General features: G+C 46.8%; 1 protein-coding gene across 1 annotated transcript in view; it reads left to right on the top strand.

Moving 5' to 3' along the window:
• The window catches only part of RNF17 (ring finger protein 17), a 733,334-nt gene that overhangs the window by 509,878 nt on the left and 207,558 nt on the right, over nucleotides 1-15,898 (top strand). The window lies entirely within an intron of this gene.

Raw genomic sequence — 15,898 nt, 5'->3', positions numbered from 1 at the left:
ACAAGTGCTTATTTACAATGGAAATCCAGCCATCTCAAAGAAATGGGAGATAGATAATGCCTTCCTGGACCAATTGGTCAGAACTTTGAGATGCATTTGGGTGCCATGGAGTTTGATGTGAGGTTATGTTGTGAGAAGTTGTAGAGGGACTTCTTTTGTACTTACCCCGTTAAGTTTCATTCCATTGCTTCCCGTGTTTCCATGTGCACATGAGAAGGATGCTCACTCTACACTGTGACATCCCTTCAGATATTTGTATACTTTAATACATTTTAAGGGGTTTACAATAACAGGGGAGGGGGTAATTGAAGATTTTAAAATGCATTCTTAAAAATATTGTTGAAATAACAAAGAAGGGGAAGAGGAAGGGAAGAAAGGGTAGGCTAAAAGTGGATGGGAAGGGGTATTGGAGGGGAAGTGGGAATGGAAGGAGTTAGGGAATATAAAGGGGGAGGAGAAAGGGAAGAAGGAAGACGTTGAGGCAATTTGTTAAGTTTCAAAGTCAAGCAAGATTATAAACTCATATTCATTTAGCACAGTATATAAACACATTCGAAAATAACATATTACATTTATATTATTTAAATAATGTCAAGGAACTAAGTCAAAACAAGGTTTGGCATGTATTTCTGGGACCAAAGAGACCATCTTATTTTATATCTTTGATAGTTTCAAATATTCAGATATTTGTAGACAGTTATCAAGTCTCTTTTCAGCCTTTTTTCAAGCAAGACATTCCTAGATTTGTTAACCATTCCTTGCAGGACATGGTGAGTGCACTGCAAAATATCCTTGTAGCTCATCTCTGAACTTGCTCCAGTTTTTCAATATTTTTTATTTTTTTTTAAATTTTAACTGTGTTACCATGACCTGGACATAGTATTCCATATGAAGTCTCACCAAAGATGGGTAGAGAGGGCTAATTACTTCACATGATGTAGACTCCATGCTTCTCTTAATACATCTCAGAATGGTGTGCTTTTTTACTTTTTTTTTTTTGCTGCTGCATCACAATGTTGATTCATGTGCAGTCTGTGATCGATTACAACCCCTGGCAAAAATTATGGAATCAACTGGCTCTGAGGATGTTTATTCAGTTGTTTTCTTTTATTTAAAAAAAAAGCAGATCACAGACATGACCAAACTAAAGTAATTTCAAATGGCAACTTTCTGGCTTTAAGGAACACTAAAAAAAAATCATGAAAACATAATGTGCTAGCCAGTAACAGTTACTTTTCAAGACCAAACGGGGAAAAAATTATAAAATCACCCTGTAAATTTTCATTCCCAAAATTAACGCTTGCATCAAATAAGATCTGCTCGTTAGTCTGCGTCTAAAAATGAGTGATCACACCTTGGAGAGCTGTTACACCAAATGGACTGACATGAATCATGGCTCCAACATGAGAGATGTCAATTGAAAGAAAGGAGAGGATTATCAAACTCTTAAGAGGGTAAATCATCATGCAGTTTTGCAAAAGATGTTAGTTGTTCACAGTTTGCTGTGTCTAAAATCTTGACCAAATACAAATAACATGGGAAGGTTTTTAAAGGCAAACATACTCGTAGACCAAGGAAGACATCAAAGCGTCAAGACAGGAATCTTAATGCAATATGTCTCCAAAACAGGAAGTGCACAACAAAATAAATGAGGATCGAATGGGAGGAAACTGTAGTCAATGTCTGTGACCAAACTATACGAAATCGCCTAAAGAAAATGGGATTTACATACAGAAAAGCTAAACAATAAAAAGATCAAAAAAGTCCGTGGAGCCTCCGTTAGGAGTCTAGACAGATATCCCTCCGGGAAGGACCTAGCCAAGGAGTGGCTCTTTTTAGGAAACCACCATAACCACCATATTAAGTGTCCCTTTTAGTCAATATCCAACTCTTTGATAAGTTGAAAGATATGACAAGGGAAATACCAAGGCCAGGTATCCATCCAGCGTAGTTACCAACAATACAAAAAAAAATCACTGATCTCAGGGAGACCAGCCAGAGAAAGCACTGCTGGCAGCCCTTGAGCGCCCTTGTTGGCTGCCGGCAGTGTTTTCTCTGGTTGGTCTTCCCGAGATCAGTGATTTTTTTAAAATAATAAAAAGATGAGTGTCTGAAGAGAACATGTAAATTTCCACAGCCATTAATTATATGGGGCTGCATGTCAGGTAAAGGCACTGGGGAGATGACTGTCATTACATCTTCAATCAATGCCCAAGTTTACATTGACATTTTGGACACTTTTCTTATTTCATCAATTGAAAGAATGTTTGGGGATGATGAAATCATTTATCAAGATGATAATGCATCCTGCCATAGAGCAAAAACTGTGAAAACATTTCTTGAAACAAGACACATAAGGTCAATGTCATGGCCTGCAAATAGTCCGGATGTCAATCCAATTGAAAATATTTGGTGGAGGTTGAAGAAAATGGGCCATGACAACGCTCCAACCTGCAAAGCTGATCTGGCAACAGCAATCAGAGAAAGTTGGAACCAGATTAATGATGAGTACGGTTTGTCACTCATTAAGTCCATGCCTCAGAGACGTCAAGCTGTTATAAAAGCCAGAGGTGGTGCAACAAAATACTAGTGATGTATTGGAGTGTTCTTTTGTTTTTGTTTTTCATGATTCCATAATTTTTTCCTCATAATTGAGTGATTCCATAATTTTTCCCCCCGTTTGGTCTTGAAAAGTAACAGTTACTGGGTAGCACATTGTTTCTTCAGCGCTCTATTGGGAGACCCAGACGATTGGGGTATAGCTACTGCCCTCCGGAGGCCACACAAAGCACTACACTAAAAAGTGCAAGGCCCCTCCCCTTCTGGCTATACCCCCCCGTGACATCACGGGTTCTCCAGTTTTAGCTTTGTGTGCGAAGGAGGTCAGACATCCATGCATAGCTCCACAGATTTTAGTCAGCAGTAGCTGCTGACTATCTCGGATGGAAGAAAAGAGGGCCCATATAGGGCCCCAGCATGCTCCCTTCTCACCCGTGGATGGTGTTGTAAGGTTGAGGTACTTATTGCTAGTACAGAGGCCGGAGCCCACATGCTGTTTTCCTTCCCCATCCCCATGAGGGGCTCTGGGTGAAGTGGGATCTTACCGGTCTCCAGGCACAGAGACCGAGCTCCATCCACAGACCCAAAAGAACCTGCTGGATATGGAGCTGAGTATCGTCAGGGACAGGGCCCTGCTACATTAAGGTACTCTGTGTCCCCGGGCAAGCGCGCACACACACACCAGCATTGCTGGGAGTGTTAGTGCGCCGGGGACAACAGCGCGGAGCGCTGGTGCTATTATTCACTGCAGCTTTGCTGAGTGAATTTATGTATTGAAAACGGCCGCGCCGGCCGCTGCTGATTGTTTTTTACATTGTGGCGCGGCTGGGACTTGTGGTGCGCCGGGGGACTTCGGCGTCGGCCGTGCACATAGGACGGCCGCGCTTATTACTCGAGTCCCCGGCTTTGCGGCCTAGCTTTCGTTTCGTTCCCGCCCCAGCCCTGCCAGTCAGAGGAGGGGCGGGACGCTGTACAGAAGCTCAGCGCAGGGAGCTGGAGTCTGCTTTGCATTCTCCAGCCCCCTCTCACTGAACACAGTGAGACGCCGGGTTCCCGCTCTTGGCTGGGGCTCGCCCACGGCCCGCCCCTCTGCACAGGACGGGGAAGAGAAGCCGGCAGCCATTATGGTTTCCACTCTGGGAGAACGGAACCAGTCACAGGTTTTTGGGCGACCTCACACCCGCTCTTGTGCGGGCGGTAAGCAGTACTGACACCACTAATGCTGAAGTGGGCTTTTGGACTGTGTGCTGATATGCTATGCACTGTACTGTACTGTCGCTATTCTGGGCAACAGCAGCAAATAAGCAATGCTGCTGAGGCACATGCTTTCAATGCTTCGTCGTTTGCATGTGCTGCAGTGTTTACTGTCAGATTGGGCAACAGCAGCAGTAGAGCAATTTGTGCTAAGGCACAAGCTTTCAATGCTGCTTCGCTTGCATGTGCTGCACGGTTTATTGTTATGCTATACATTCACTGTATGTCGCTATTCTTGGCTAATGCGCCCAGATAAACAGACAAAAGCAGCAGTAGAGCAATGGTGCTACGGCACAAGTTTTCAATGCTGCTTGACTTGCATGGGCTGCAGTGTTTACTGTCATGCTTGTATGCTATACATTCACTGTATGTCGCTATCCTTGGCTAATGTTCCTGGATAAATAGACAACAGCAGCAGAAAGGCTAGGGTGCTAACGCGCAAGCTTTCAATGCTGCTTGGATTGCATGGGCTGCAGTGTTTACTGTCAGGCTTGTATGCTATACATTCACTGTATGTCGCTATCCTTGTCTCATGCTCCTAGATAAATAGACAACAGCAGCAGAAGAGCAAATGTGCCAAGCCACAAGTTTTCAATGCTGCGTGTACTACATGTACTGAAGTGTTTATTTGTACTTCATGCTTGTATGACTATTCACTGTACGGTCGCTATCCTCGGCTAGGCTCTTAGATAGCTAGACAACAACAGCAGAAAAAGACAAGTTGCCAATGCACGGGCTTTCTATGCTGCTTGTACTGCATGTCATACGGTTCCAGGACCCCCAGTGCGTGCAATTGCTCAACCGGGGTCTCTGCTATATGTGGCCAAAAGAACCACCTGTGATCTCTGTCCAGAGACAGGGACGAAGTTGCAGTTTTTCCGCTGATATATTGTCTGTGACTATGACTGACATCTTACAGACTTTGCACCCCAAGCAGACCGTGGGCAATATGGTTGCAATGACCCTGGCCGCCCTGATTTGGAGCATCTCAAGGCGCCAGAGTGATTCCAGGCATCCCAGAGAGCAGGCATCCGACACGGTCGACAGTCCCAGATGGCCTAAGCGGGCTCGCTGGGATTAGCCCTCGACTCCATCACTGGTCAAGGTCCCAGCTGGAGTACTCTCTGTACGTTGAGGCAGACGTAGCTGTTCAGGACTCTGATCCTGAGACCGCTCTCAATCCGGATACACCGGATGGTGACGCTATAGTGAATAATCTTATTGCGTCCATCAACGAAAGGTTGGGTATTTCTCCCTCAACTCCTCCAGTGGAGGGGTCAGCTTCACAGCAAGAGAAATCTCTATTTCAGTATCTCAAGCGTATATTGAGTACTTGTTTAGCACTCTGACTCCAGAGAAGCAGTCCAGAAACGACACGCTTATCACGATAAGCGTTTCTCCGACCGTATTAATGAGACACGTGTCGCTCCCCCCTGACGTGGTCAAGCGCTAGACCCAGTATCCAAATGTGGATCCCCAATCTCCATGCTTGCAGCTAGATCTATAGTTGTAGTGGTGGATAGGACTTCACTTCAAAATGCCATTGACAGGCAGATTGGCCTCTGGTTGCAATCTGTCTATGAAGCTATCGGCAGGTCGGTTGCTCCGGCAGTCGCAGCCGTGAAGGCACTCCAAGCTATTTCAGCTAGTATTGCGCAGGGGGTCGCTGTCACAGGTACTCTCGGTCCCAGCAGCGTCTTTAACTCGCAATGTCGGCATGGCGAATCATGCTGTTATTGCTGTCCGAGACTCTACGAGCCGGACGTCAGTGGCATCCGCCAACTCCGTGTTTTTACGCAGAGGCTAGTAGTTGAGAGATTGGAACAGAGGCTGCTTCCAACGAAGTGCTTAACCAGGTTGCCTTTATCTAGTGATAGTCTGTTGGTAAGGGTTGAATGAAATCATTCAACTATCCAAGACGACTCAAAAAGCCCAGAAGGGCATAGATTCCTAGCGGGCTCAATCACGCCCGGGGAAGGCAGCCGGAGGACCCGCTACCAAAGTGTTTTTCCTCATAATTTTCAGCCCTCTCACTCCGCAACCGCGGGGGGGCAGACTCCCCCGCTTTAGCGGCATTTACCTACCGCAGGTCAAGGGCCTGTGAGTGAGAGTCAGTTTGTTTTCAAACTACCGCACCGACCGAGCCGAGGCTCTTCTGCAGGCGGAAAGAGCGGTAATCCCTGTTCCTCTTCAGGAACCAGATACGCATTTTGCTCCGACCTGGTCGTGGTGCCAAAATAGGACGGCTCCTTCCGTCCCGTTCTGGCATTTATACTGCTTAACAAGCACGTGAAAACCAGGCGGTTCCGGATGGCATCACTCCGCTCCGTCATTGCCTCTCTGTCTCAAGGAGTTTTCCTAACATCAATAGACATCAGGATGCTTATCTACACGTGCCGATTGCTCTGAGGCACCGGCGTTGGCTACGATTCGTTATTAAAGACGAGAATATTTCGTTTCGTAGCCATACCCTTTGGCTGGCGACAGCCCCACGGGTGTTCACCAAGTTCGTGGCAGCAGAGGGAGCAGTCCCGCGCTCTCACGGTCACTCTGTGATCCTTTACTTGGGCAATCTACTGGTCAAGGCACTCTCCTTTAGAAGCATGCCAACACAACCTGAACATGGCGCTGGACCCTTCCCAGAGTTTCGGGTGGGTCTTCAACTTTTCAAGGTTGAACCCAATCGCTGGCATCTCCTGGAGAGTTTTCACACTCTCTCAGCGATAGTGAAGCTTCCGCTGGACAAACAGCGTTCACTACAGACGAGGGGGCAGTCTCTCCTTCAAGGAGGCGCCTCATCCAGAGGCGAGCTTTTTTCACGCAGTTTCATCTGCGTCCGCCTCAATAGCACATTCTTCGCTTATGGGAGGGAAGTCGATGTCCCTACACAGGAACGTGTCACTTTTCCAGACGGTCAAAGACCGTCTTCAGAGGAGTCCACTCTTCAACTCAGTGGTCTGGAGCTCTGGGCAGTGTATCTTGCACTGCAAGCCTTCCTGCAGTGGCTGGAATGCAAATAGATCCGAATTCAGTCGGACTATCCACAGCGGTGGCATACACCAACCACCAAGGCGGACTACGCAGTCGACAAGCCTCCCAAGAGGTCCGGCGGATTCTGCTATGGGTAGAAGACAGAGCATACACCATATCAGCTGTTCATATCCCGGGCGTACAACACTAGGAAGCAGACTTCCTCAGTCGCCAGGGCGTGGACGCAGGGGAATGGGCTCTGCACCCGTTTGTTTTCAAGAAATCTGTAGCCGCAGGATGAAGACGGACGTCGACGTCATGGCTTCTCGGCAACAACAAGGTCCCGATTTTCATGACGCGGTCTTACGATCAAAGAGCTCTGGCGACAGGCGCCTTGGCTCAGGATTGGTCACAGTTCCAGCTATCGATTGCTGCCACACCATCCTCGTCGCCCCAAACTGGCCGGGGAGGTCGTGGTACCGAGATCTGTGGCACCTCACCGTCGGTCGACCGTGAGCACGACGTCATTGCCACCATGAGACGGGCTAGCCAGCCGCGGTCTGCCAAGATCTACCACAACTCGTGGAAGATATTCTTATCTTAGTGTTCTGCTCAGGGAGTGTCTCCCTGGCCATCGGCATTGCCTACTTTGCCTTCCCTCCTGCAATCTGGTTGGGAAAGAGGTTGGTCGCTCGGCTCCCTTTAAGGGCAAGTCTCGGCACTATCCGTGTTCTTTTCAGAAGCGTCTAGCACGTCTTCCTAAGGTGCGCACGTTACTACAGGGGGTTTGTCATATTGTGCCCCCGTACAAGCGGCCGTTAGATCCATGGGATCTGAACAGGGTACTAGTTGCTCTCCAGAAGCCGCCTTTCGAGCCTCTGAGGGAAGTTTCCCTTTCGCGCCTGTCACAGAAAGTGGCCTTTCTGGTTGCGATCACGTCGCTTCGGCGAGTGTCTGAGCTGGCGGCTCTGTCATTCAAGGCTCCCTTCCTAGTATTCCACCAGGACAAGGTGGTGCTGCGCCCTATTCAGGAGTTTCTCCCTAAGGTTGTATCCGCGTTTCTTCTTAATCAGGATATATCCTTACCTTCCTTTTGTTCTCATCCGGTTCTCCGGTATGAAAAGGATTTACAGTTGTTAGTTCTGGGGAGAGCACTCAGAATCTACATTTCCCGCACGGCGCCCATGCGCCGCTCTGATGCATTTTTTGTCCTTGTCGCTGGTACGCGCAAGGGGTTGCAGGTTTCTAAAGCCACCATGGCTCGATGGATCAAAGAACCAATTCTTGAAGACTACCGTTCTGCGGGGCTTCCGGTTCCTTCAGGGCTGAAGGCCCATTCTACCAGAGCCGTAGGTGCGTCCTGGGCATTACGACACCAGGCTACGGCTCAACAGGTGTGCCAGGCAGCTACCTGGTCGAGCCTGCACATTTTTTCACCAAACATTATCAGGTGCATACCTATGCTTCGGCGGACGCCAGCCTAGGTAGAAGAGCCCTGCAGGCGGCAGTGGCTTCCCCATAGGGGAGGGCTGTCTTGCAGCTCTAACATGAGGTATTTCTTTACCCACCCAGGGACAGCTTTTGGACGTCCCAATCGTCTGGGTCTCCCAATAGAGCGCTGAAGAAGAAGGGAATTTTGTTACTTACCGTAAATTCCTTTTCTTCTAGCTCTTATTGGGAGACCCAGCACCCGCCCTGTTGTCCTTCGGGATTTTTTTGTTGTTTGCGGGTACACATGTTGTTCATGTTGAACGGTTTTTCAGTTCTCCGATGTTACTCGGAGTTAATTTGTTTAAACCAGTTATTGGCTTTCCCCCTTCTTGCTTTGGCACTAAAACTGGAGAACCCGTGATGTCACGGGGGGGTATAGCCAGAAGGGGAGGGGCCTTGCACTTTTTAGTGTAGTGCTTTGTGTGGCCTCCGGAGGGCAGTAGCTATACCCCAATCGTCTGGGTCTCCCAATAAGAGCTAGAAGAAAAGGAATTTACGGTAAGTAACAAAATTCCCTTCTTTCATGAATTTTTTTAGTGTTTCTTAAAGCCATAAAGTTGACATTTGAAATGACTTTAGTTTTGTGCCATGTCTGTGATCTGCTTTTTTTTCTTTTTATATATATAAACAAAAGTAAACAACTGAATGAACATCCTCAGAGCCAGGTGAGTCCATTTTTTTTCCAGAGGTTATAGCATGCCCAAGTTGTCTTCACATGTGCTGTTGCTTAGTTCTATTCCTCCCATTATGTAGATGTTGTTTTCTTTTTCTTGCCCAAATATAGAATTTTGCATTTATCCCTGTTAAATACCATATTCCCCTCATGCTTTAAACATGCCTCCATTACACCCATCCTCAAAAAGCCCTCTCTTGACCCATCCTCTGTCAAACTATCGCCCCATATCCCTTCTCCCCTATGCCTCAAAACTACTGGAACAGCATGTCCATCTTGAATTGTCCTTATACCTCTTCTCCTGCTCCCTCTTTTACCGGCTACAATCTGGCTTCCGACCACATCACTCTACTGAAACTGCCCTAACCAAAGTCACCAATGATCTACTAACCGCCAAAGCCAAGCGACACTACTCTTTCCCCCTCCTCCTGGACCTTTCCTGTGCCTTCGACACAGTAGACCATTCACTCCTACTACAGATTCTCTCATCTCTGGGCATCACAGACTTGGCCCTATCTTGGATCTCCTCATACCTAACCGACCGAACTTTCAGCATCTCCCATTCTCACACCACTTCCTCATCTCGCCCCTTATCTGTCGGTTTCCCCCAAGGCTCAGTTCTTGGACCCCTGCTGTTCTCCATCTACACCTTAGGCCTGGGACAGCTCATAGAGTCCCATGGCTTTCAGTATCATCTCTATGCCGATGACACACAGATCTACCTCTCTGGACCTGATATTACCTCTCTACTAACCAAAATTCCACAATGTCTGCTATTTCATCCTTCTCTGCGCGATTCCTAAAGCTTAACATGGACAAAATAGAGTTCATTGTCTTTCCTCCTCCTCACTCATCTCCTCCAACAAGCCTTTCCATCAAACATGATGGTTGCTCACTCTCCCCAGTCTCACAAGGTCGTTGCCTTGGAGTAACCCTCGACTCTGCTCTATCCTTCAAGCCACACATCCAAGCCCTCTTCACCTAATGCAGACTACAACTCAAAAATATCTCCCGGATCCGTGCTTTCCTTAACCAAGAATCAGCAAAAACATTAGTGCATGCCCTCATCGTCTCCCGCCTCGACTACTGCAACCTCCTGCTCTCTGGCCTCCCTTCCAACACGCTTGCACCCCTCCAATCTATCCTAAACTCTGCGGCCCGCTTAATCCACCTCTCCCCTCGCTATTCCCCAGCCTCGCCACTCTGCCAATCCCTTCACTGGCTTCCCAACGACTCCAGTTCAAAACATTAACCATGACATACAAAGCCATCCACAACCTGTCTCCTCCTTACATCTGTGACCTAGTCTCCCGGTACCTACCTGCACGCAACCTCAGATCCTCACAAGATCTCCTTCTCCTTCTCTACTCCTCTCTTATCTCCTCTTCCCACAATCGCGTACAAGATTTCTCCCGTGCCTTCCTCATACTCTGGAACACTCTACCTCAGCATATCAGACTCTCCCCTACCGTGGAAAGTTTCAACAGGAACCTCAAGACCCACCTCTTCCAACAAGCCTACAATAGCCCTCAGTCCAGTACACCACTGCGCAACCAGCTCTGTCCTCACCTATTGTACCATCACCCATTCCCTGTAGACTGTGAGCCTCGCGGGCAGGGTCCTCTCTCCTCCTATACCAGTCTGTTTTGTACTGTTAATGATTGTTGTACGTATACCTTGTTTCACTTGTAAAGCGCCATGGAATAAATGGCGCTATAATAATAAATAATTCTATTAGTGGCTGCCCATTATTCCAGCTTATCTAGATCCATCTGAATTCCTTTCTTCTGTGATGTTCGCTATCCATCCTAACTTTGCATCCTTTGCAAATTTAATTTGTTTACCTACAGTTCCTTTATCTAGGTCATTTATATAAATGTTGTACAACACTGGGACCAAGAGAGCTCTTGTGGTACCCAAATTGAAACACTTTTACAATTGGATGTGCAACCACTTAATACAACTCTTTTTAATACAATCACTGAGCCAGTTATGAATCCACCTTACTGCAGCCTTGTCAAGCCCATACTTCAATAACGATCGTATGAGAAACTTTATCAAATGCTTTCCTGAAGTCGAGATATACTATATCCACTGCATTTTGCTGATCCACCCAGTCAGAGATTCCATCATAGAAGGAAATTAGATTGGCCTGGCATGACTTGTTTGCTACAAACCCATGCTGGCTCTGGTTTAATTAATGTATTCTACGTCAAGTACTTGCATACATGTTGTGTAATAATCTTTTCAAGTATCTTTCCTTGTGTAGAAGTAAGGCTCACTTGTCTGTTGGCCTTTAGTTTCCTACCTCCATCTTCTTACCTTTTTTGAAGATGGGGACAACATTTTCCCTTCTCCAATCTTTTAGGACTTGTGTTCACCTGGAATTTTTGAAAATACGGATGTTGGTTTTGCAGTTTCTTCTATCTCTTTCAGTACCCTGACATTTAATTCATCTGAATCTGAAGATTTAAATTAATTTAACACTCATTTTGATTAAGAAATTAGCAGTACACATGAAAAGAAACAACTTTGTAATATTTCTAATCAGACAAATTTACTTCTCTGCTAGAATTGATCAGTCATTATCAAAATTCTCAATTCTGAGGTCAAATCTGTTTTCAGTGAAGACTTTCCCATTACTAGCAGTTGTTGTTGATGAAATTCTATGAAGGCTAGAGGAAGTAAGAGCTAGAGGCAGAGCTACTCCTCCCTCTTCTTTCTATATGAATCTCATTAGTAACATCTGCCATCTCCTATCTCAGTAATGGGAAAGTCTTCACTGAATAGAATTTTTACCTCAAAATTTGAAAATTTTGATAATGACCAATTCTGAAAGAGAGAGAAGCAGATTTGTCTGATAAGATGTATTACAAAGTTGCTTATTTTCATGTGTACTATTGATTTATGAAATAAAACGAGTGTTAAACTTTGAAGGGAATCTGTCGCCAGGTTTTTTCTATTTCATCTGAGAGCAGCATAATGTAGGCAAAGAGATTCTGACTTTCTTAAGGCCCCGTCACACTAAGCAACATCGCTAGAACATCGCTGCTAACGAACAACTTTTGTGACGTAACAGCGATGTTGCTGTGTGTGACATCCAGCAACAACCTGGTGCCTGCTGTGAGGTCGTTGGTTGTTGCTGAATGGCCTGGGCCATTTTTTAGTTGTTGCTGTCCCGCTGTGAAGCACAGATCGCTGTGTGTGACAGCGAGACAGCAACAACTAAATGTGCAGGAAGCAGGAGCCGGCTTCTGCGGACACTGGTAACCACAGTAAACATCGGGTAACCAAGAAGCCCTGTCCTTGGTTACCCGATATTTACCTTCGTTACCAGCCTCCTCCGCTCTCACTGTCAGTGCCAGCTCCTGCTCCTTGCACGTGTAGCAGAGTACACATCGGGTAATTAACCCCATGTGTACTGTACCTAGGAGAGCCGGGAGATAGCACTAAGCAGTGTGCGCGGCTCCCTGCTCTCTGCACATGTAGCTACAGCACACATCGGGTAATTAACCCAATGTGTGCTGTAACTAGGAGAGCAGGGAGCCAGCGCTAAGCATTGTGCGCTGCTCCCTGCTCTGTGCACATTTAGCCGCAGTACACATCGGGTAATTAACCCGATGTGTGCTGTAGCTAGGAGAGCAGGGAGCCAGCGCTAAGCGGTGTGCGCTGCTCCCTGCTCTGTGCACATGTAGCTGCAGCACACATCGGGTAATTAACCCGATGTGTGCTGTAACTAGGAGAGCAGGGAGCCAGCGCTAAGCATTGTGCGCTGCTCCCTGCACATTTAGCTGCAGTACACATCGGGTAATTAACCCGATGTGTGCTGTAGCTAGGAGAGCAGGGAGCCAGCGCTAAGCGGTGTGCGCTGCTCTGTGCACATGTAGCTGCAGCACACATCGGGTAATTAACCCGATGTGTGCTGTAACTAGGAGAGCAGGGAGCCAGCGCTAAGCGGTGTGCGCTGCTCCCTGCTCTCTGCACGTGTAGCTGCGTGCGCTGGTAACCAAGGTAAATATCGGGTTGCTTACCCGATATTTACCTTAGTTACCAAGCGCAGCATCTTCCACGCGGCGCTGCTGGCTGGGGGCTGGTCACTGGTTGCTGGTGGGATCGCTGGAGCGTCGCAGTGTGACATCTCACCAGCAACCTCCTAGCAACTTACCAACGATCCCTATCAGGTAGGATCGTTGTTGGGATCGCTGGTAAGTTGTTTAGTGTGACTGGGCCTTTAGAATGGTGTGTAGCAGAGCTGGGAGCTGTCTCCGCCCACACCAGGCTCTCAATAGATTCTGTATTGACTGTGAGGTGTCACTCACAGCACAATGCATACCATTCTCTGCAGGAGCAGAGTTGTCACTATAATGTTAATCATTTTAGCACACAGATTAGAGAAACACAATGTTTTGGGGTTTTTTTAACAGCAACAGCATGCTATCTTCCGCTTACATTGCAAAATTTTGGTGACAGATTCCCTTTAAGTTAGCTCAGTTTTCTCTCACCATCTGCCTGTTTATAAATGGTATGGATTAATTTATTCGTTTGATAGCACAGTGAAGATCTTTTCATGTTAAATTTGCTTTCTTAGAAAACAGAGATTCAAAATTGGAATTTAACAGTGACAGTTGACCTTTTCAACATTCTTTTTGACCACACTTTTCATCCTGTAAAAATCTTATGACACCTTTTGAATCCCCCCCCCTTCCCCTTTTGACATACCCCAAAATCCTTTATTGGCTTTGATCTCGCTTTCAAGCCTGTTTGCAAATCCTGCATACAAGGTCGTTGCATATACAGTATCATTCACAAGTTTGGATACATGTGTTTATGCAGTGGGTTTTTTTGTTCCTATTTAACTTTGCACATTGTAGATTCAGACTGAAAGCAGCAAAACCACAATGAAACACATAAAAACAAGGAGTAATGAAATATCCCAGAATATACGTTAAACCTTACCAACAGTGTCACCAGCTAAGCACCTCTACACTACTACATCTCTCCTTCTAAGCTTTACGTTGCTCCCACACATGTAGAAACCACCTCCTAACCTTGTTTGTTTTACATTTTAAGAAGATATGGCGCTTGATACGAAACATCACAAATTTTGACTTGAGACCACAGTACTGACTTCCTTTTTATAAAATGTCCAGTCCTTGTGTTTCTAGCCCCAAACAAGTCTCCTCTTAAGTCCTCAATAGTGGCTTATTTTACAGCAATTTGACCATAAAGGTCTGCATCTCATCTCCTTTGCATAGTTGATGTTCAGCTGTATCTGCTACTTCATGTTTATTAATAATTTATAAGGGTTATTTTCTGAAGTGTTGTCAATTTTTGTTTTTTAGGCTGATAACTCTAATGAACTTATCCTCTGCAGCAGATTCAATTCTTAAGGAGGCTTTACACGCTACGATATCGTTAATGTTTTATCGTCGGGGTCACGTCGTTAGTGAGGCACATACTGCGTCATTAACAATATCGCAGTGTGTGACACTTATGTCCTTTCTAAAACGATCGCGAAAGCAGCCAAAATCGTTTACCTCTCATTAGCGATGTTGTTCCTTGTTCCTGCGGAAGCACACATTGCTGTGTGTGACACCGCAGGAGCGAGGAACATCTCCTTACCTGCCTCTATCGGCTATGCGGAAGGAAGGAGGTGGGCGGGATGTTATGTCCCGCTCATCTCCGCCCCTCTGCTTCTATTGTACGCCTGCCTGTGACTTCGCTGTGACGCCGCACGACCAGCCCCCTTAGAAAGGAAGCGGATCGCCGGCCAGAGCGACATCGCAGGGCAGGTAAGCCGTGTGACGGGGGTGCACGATTTTGTGTGCAACGGGCAGCGATATGCCAGTGTCGCACAAACAATGGGGGCGGGTACGCACGCTAGCGATATCTGTACACATATCGCTATCGTGTAAAGCCCTCTTTAGTCGTCTTTTTCTGGGGCAATCGTCATGAGAGCCAGTTTAATCATAGCGATTGATAGTTTTCATGACAGCTCTAGTGCTGAGCGGGCCTGGACTGTAAATGTCCGGATCTGCGCGGTTTCAGCACTATTTCCGGGCCCAATCCGGGCACGGGATTCCGGCTGCACGATCTGGAACCGGCAATTAATAAAAAATAAAAAAAACAATAAATAAATGAGCGTTTCATAATTACCGAGACTTTGTCATGGCGGCACACTGCTTCCGGGTCGCGCTTTCACTTCCTGTGCTGTCACACAGCTTTCCGTGTTTTCCCCGCCCACCGGCCGTACTTTCAGCTGTGATTGGTTGCAGGCTGACGCGCCCCCCAGCCTGTGACATCTCTGCCGTGCAGTCATTGCTTATCGCGGTCAGTACTACGCTGCACTCAGAGCGGGCAGCCGTGCTCTATGGCTGCTCGCTCTGACATGCAGCAGAGCTGGATGTGTCTTCGCTGGATCTCGTGTGGATTACGTCGGAGCTGCAGGGCTGTGTTGGGATAATAAAGTGGTGAAGGAGGAGGCTGCGCTTGTACTTTATTCCAAATAAAGGATTTCTCTGTGTCTTGTTTATTTACTGTCATTTACAGGTTTGTGATGCGGGTATCTCACAGACGCCCGTGCGATCACAAACCTGGGGTTTAATTGCAGCCATGTGCTGGTATTAACCCCTGCTATTACCTTGATTGCCATCGCACCAGGGAAATCAAGATGAGCCGATATCGCCCCGGAATGGTCACATCTAACAGATGCGGCTATACCGGGCGGCTGCGGCCTGAGGATATACCAGCCCCCAGCCGGCGTTATCATGGCTGGGAATGAAAATTGGGGGGACCGCACGTCGTTTTTTTTTTTTTTTTTTTTTTTTTTTTTCATTTTATTTAATTAAATAAAAAAAAAAAGCATTCGGTTTATCTTAAGCAGCAGTCACACTTGAGGGACTCCCACGAGTCTGACATCGCAGCACAGCTGCACTCACATCTGACAGGAGC

This window comes from Anomaloglossus baeobatrachus (assembly GCF_048569485.1).
Source record: "Anomaloglossus baeobatrachus isolate aAnoBae1 chromosome 2 unlocalized genomic scaffold, aAnoBae1.hap1 SUPER_2_unloc_1, whole genome shotgun sequence".
NCBI classification, from domain to species: Eukaryota; Metazoa; Chordata; class Amphibia; order Anura; family Aromobatidae; genus Anomaloglossus; species Anomaloglossus baeobatrachus.
This window is presented reverse-complemented; position numbering and strand designations above follow the sequence as displayed.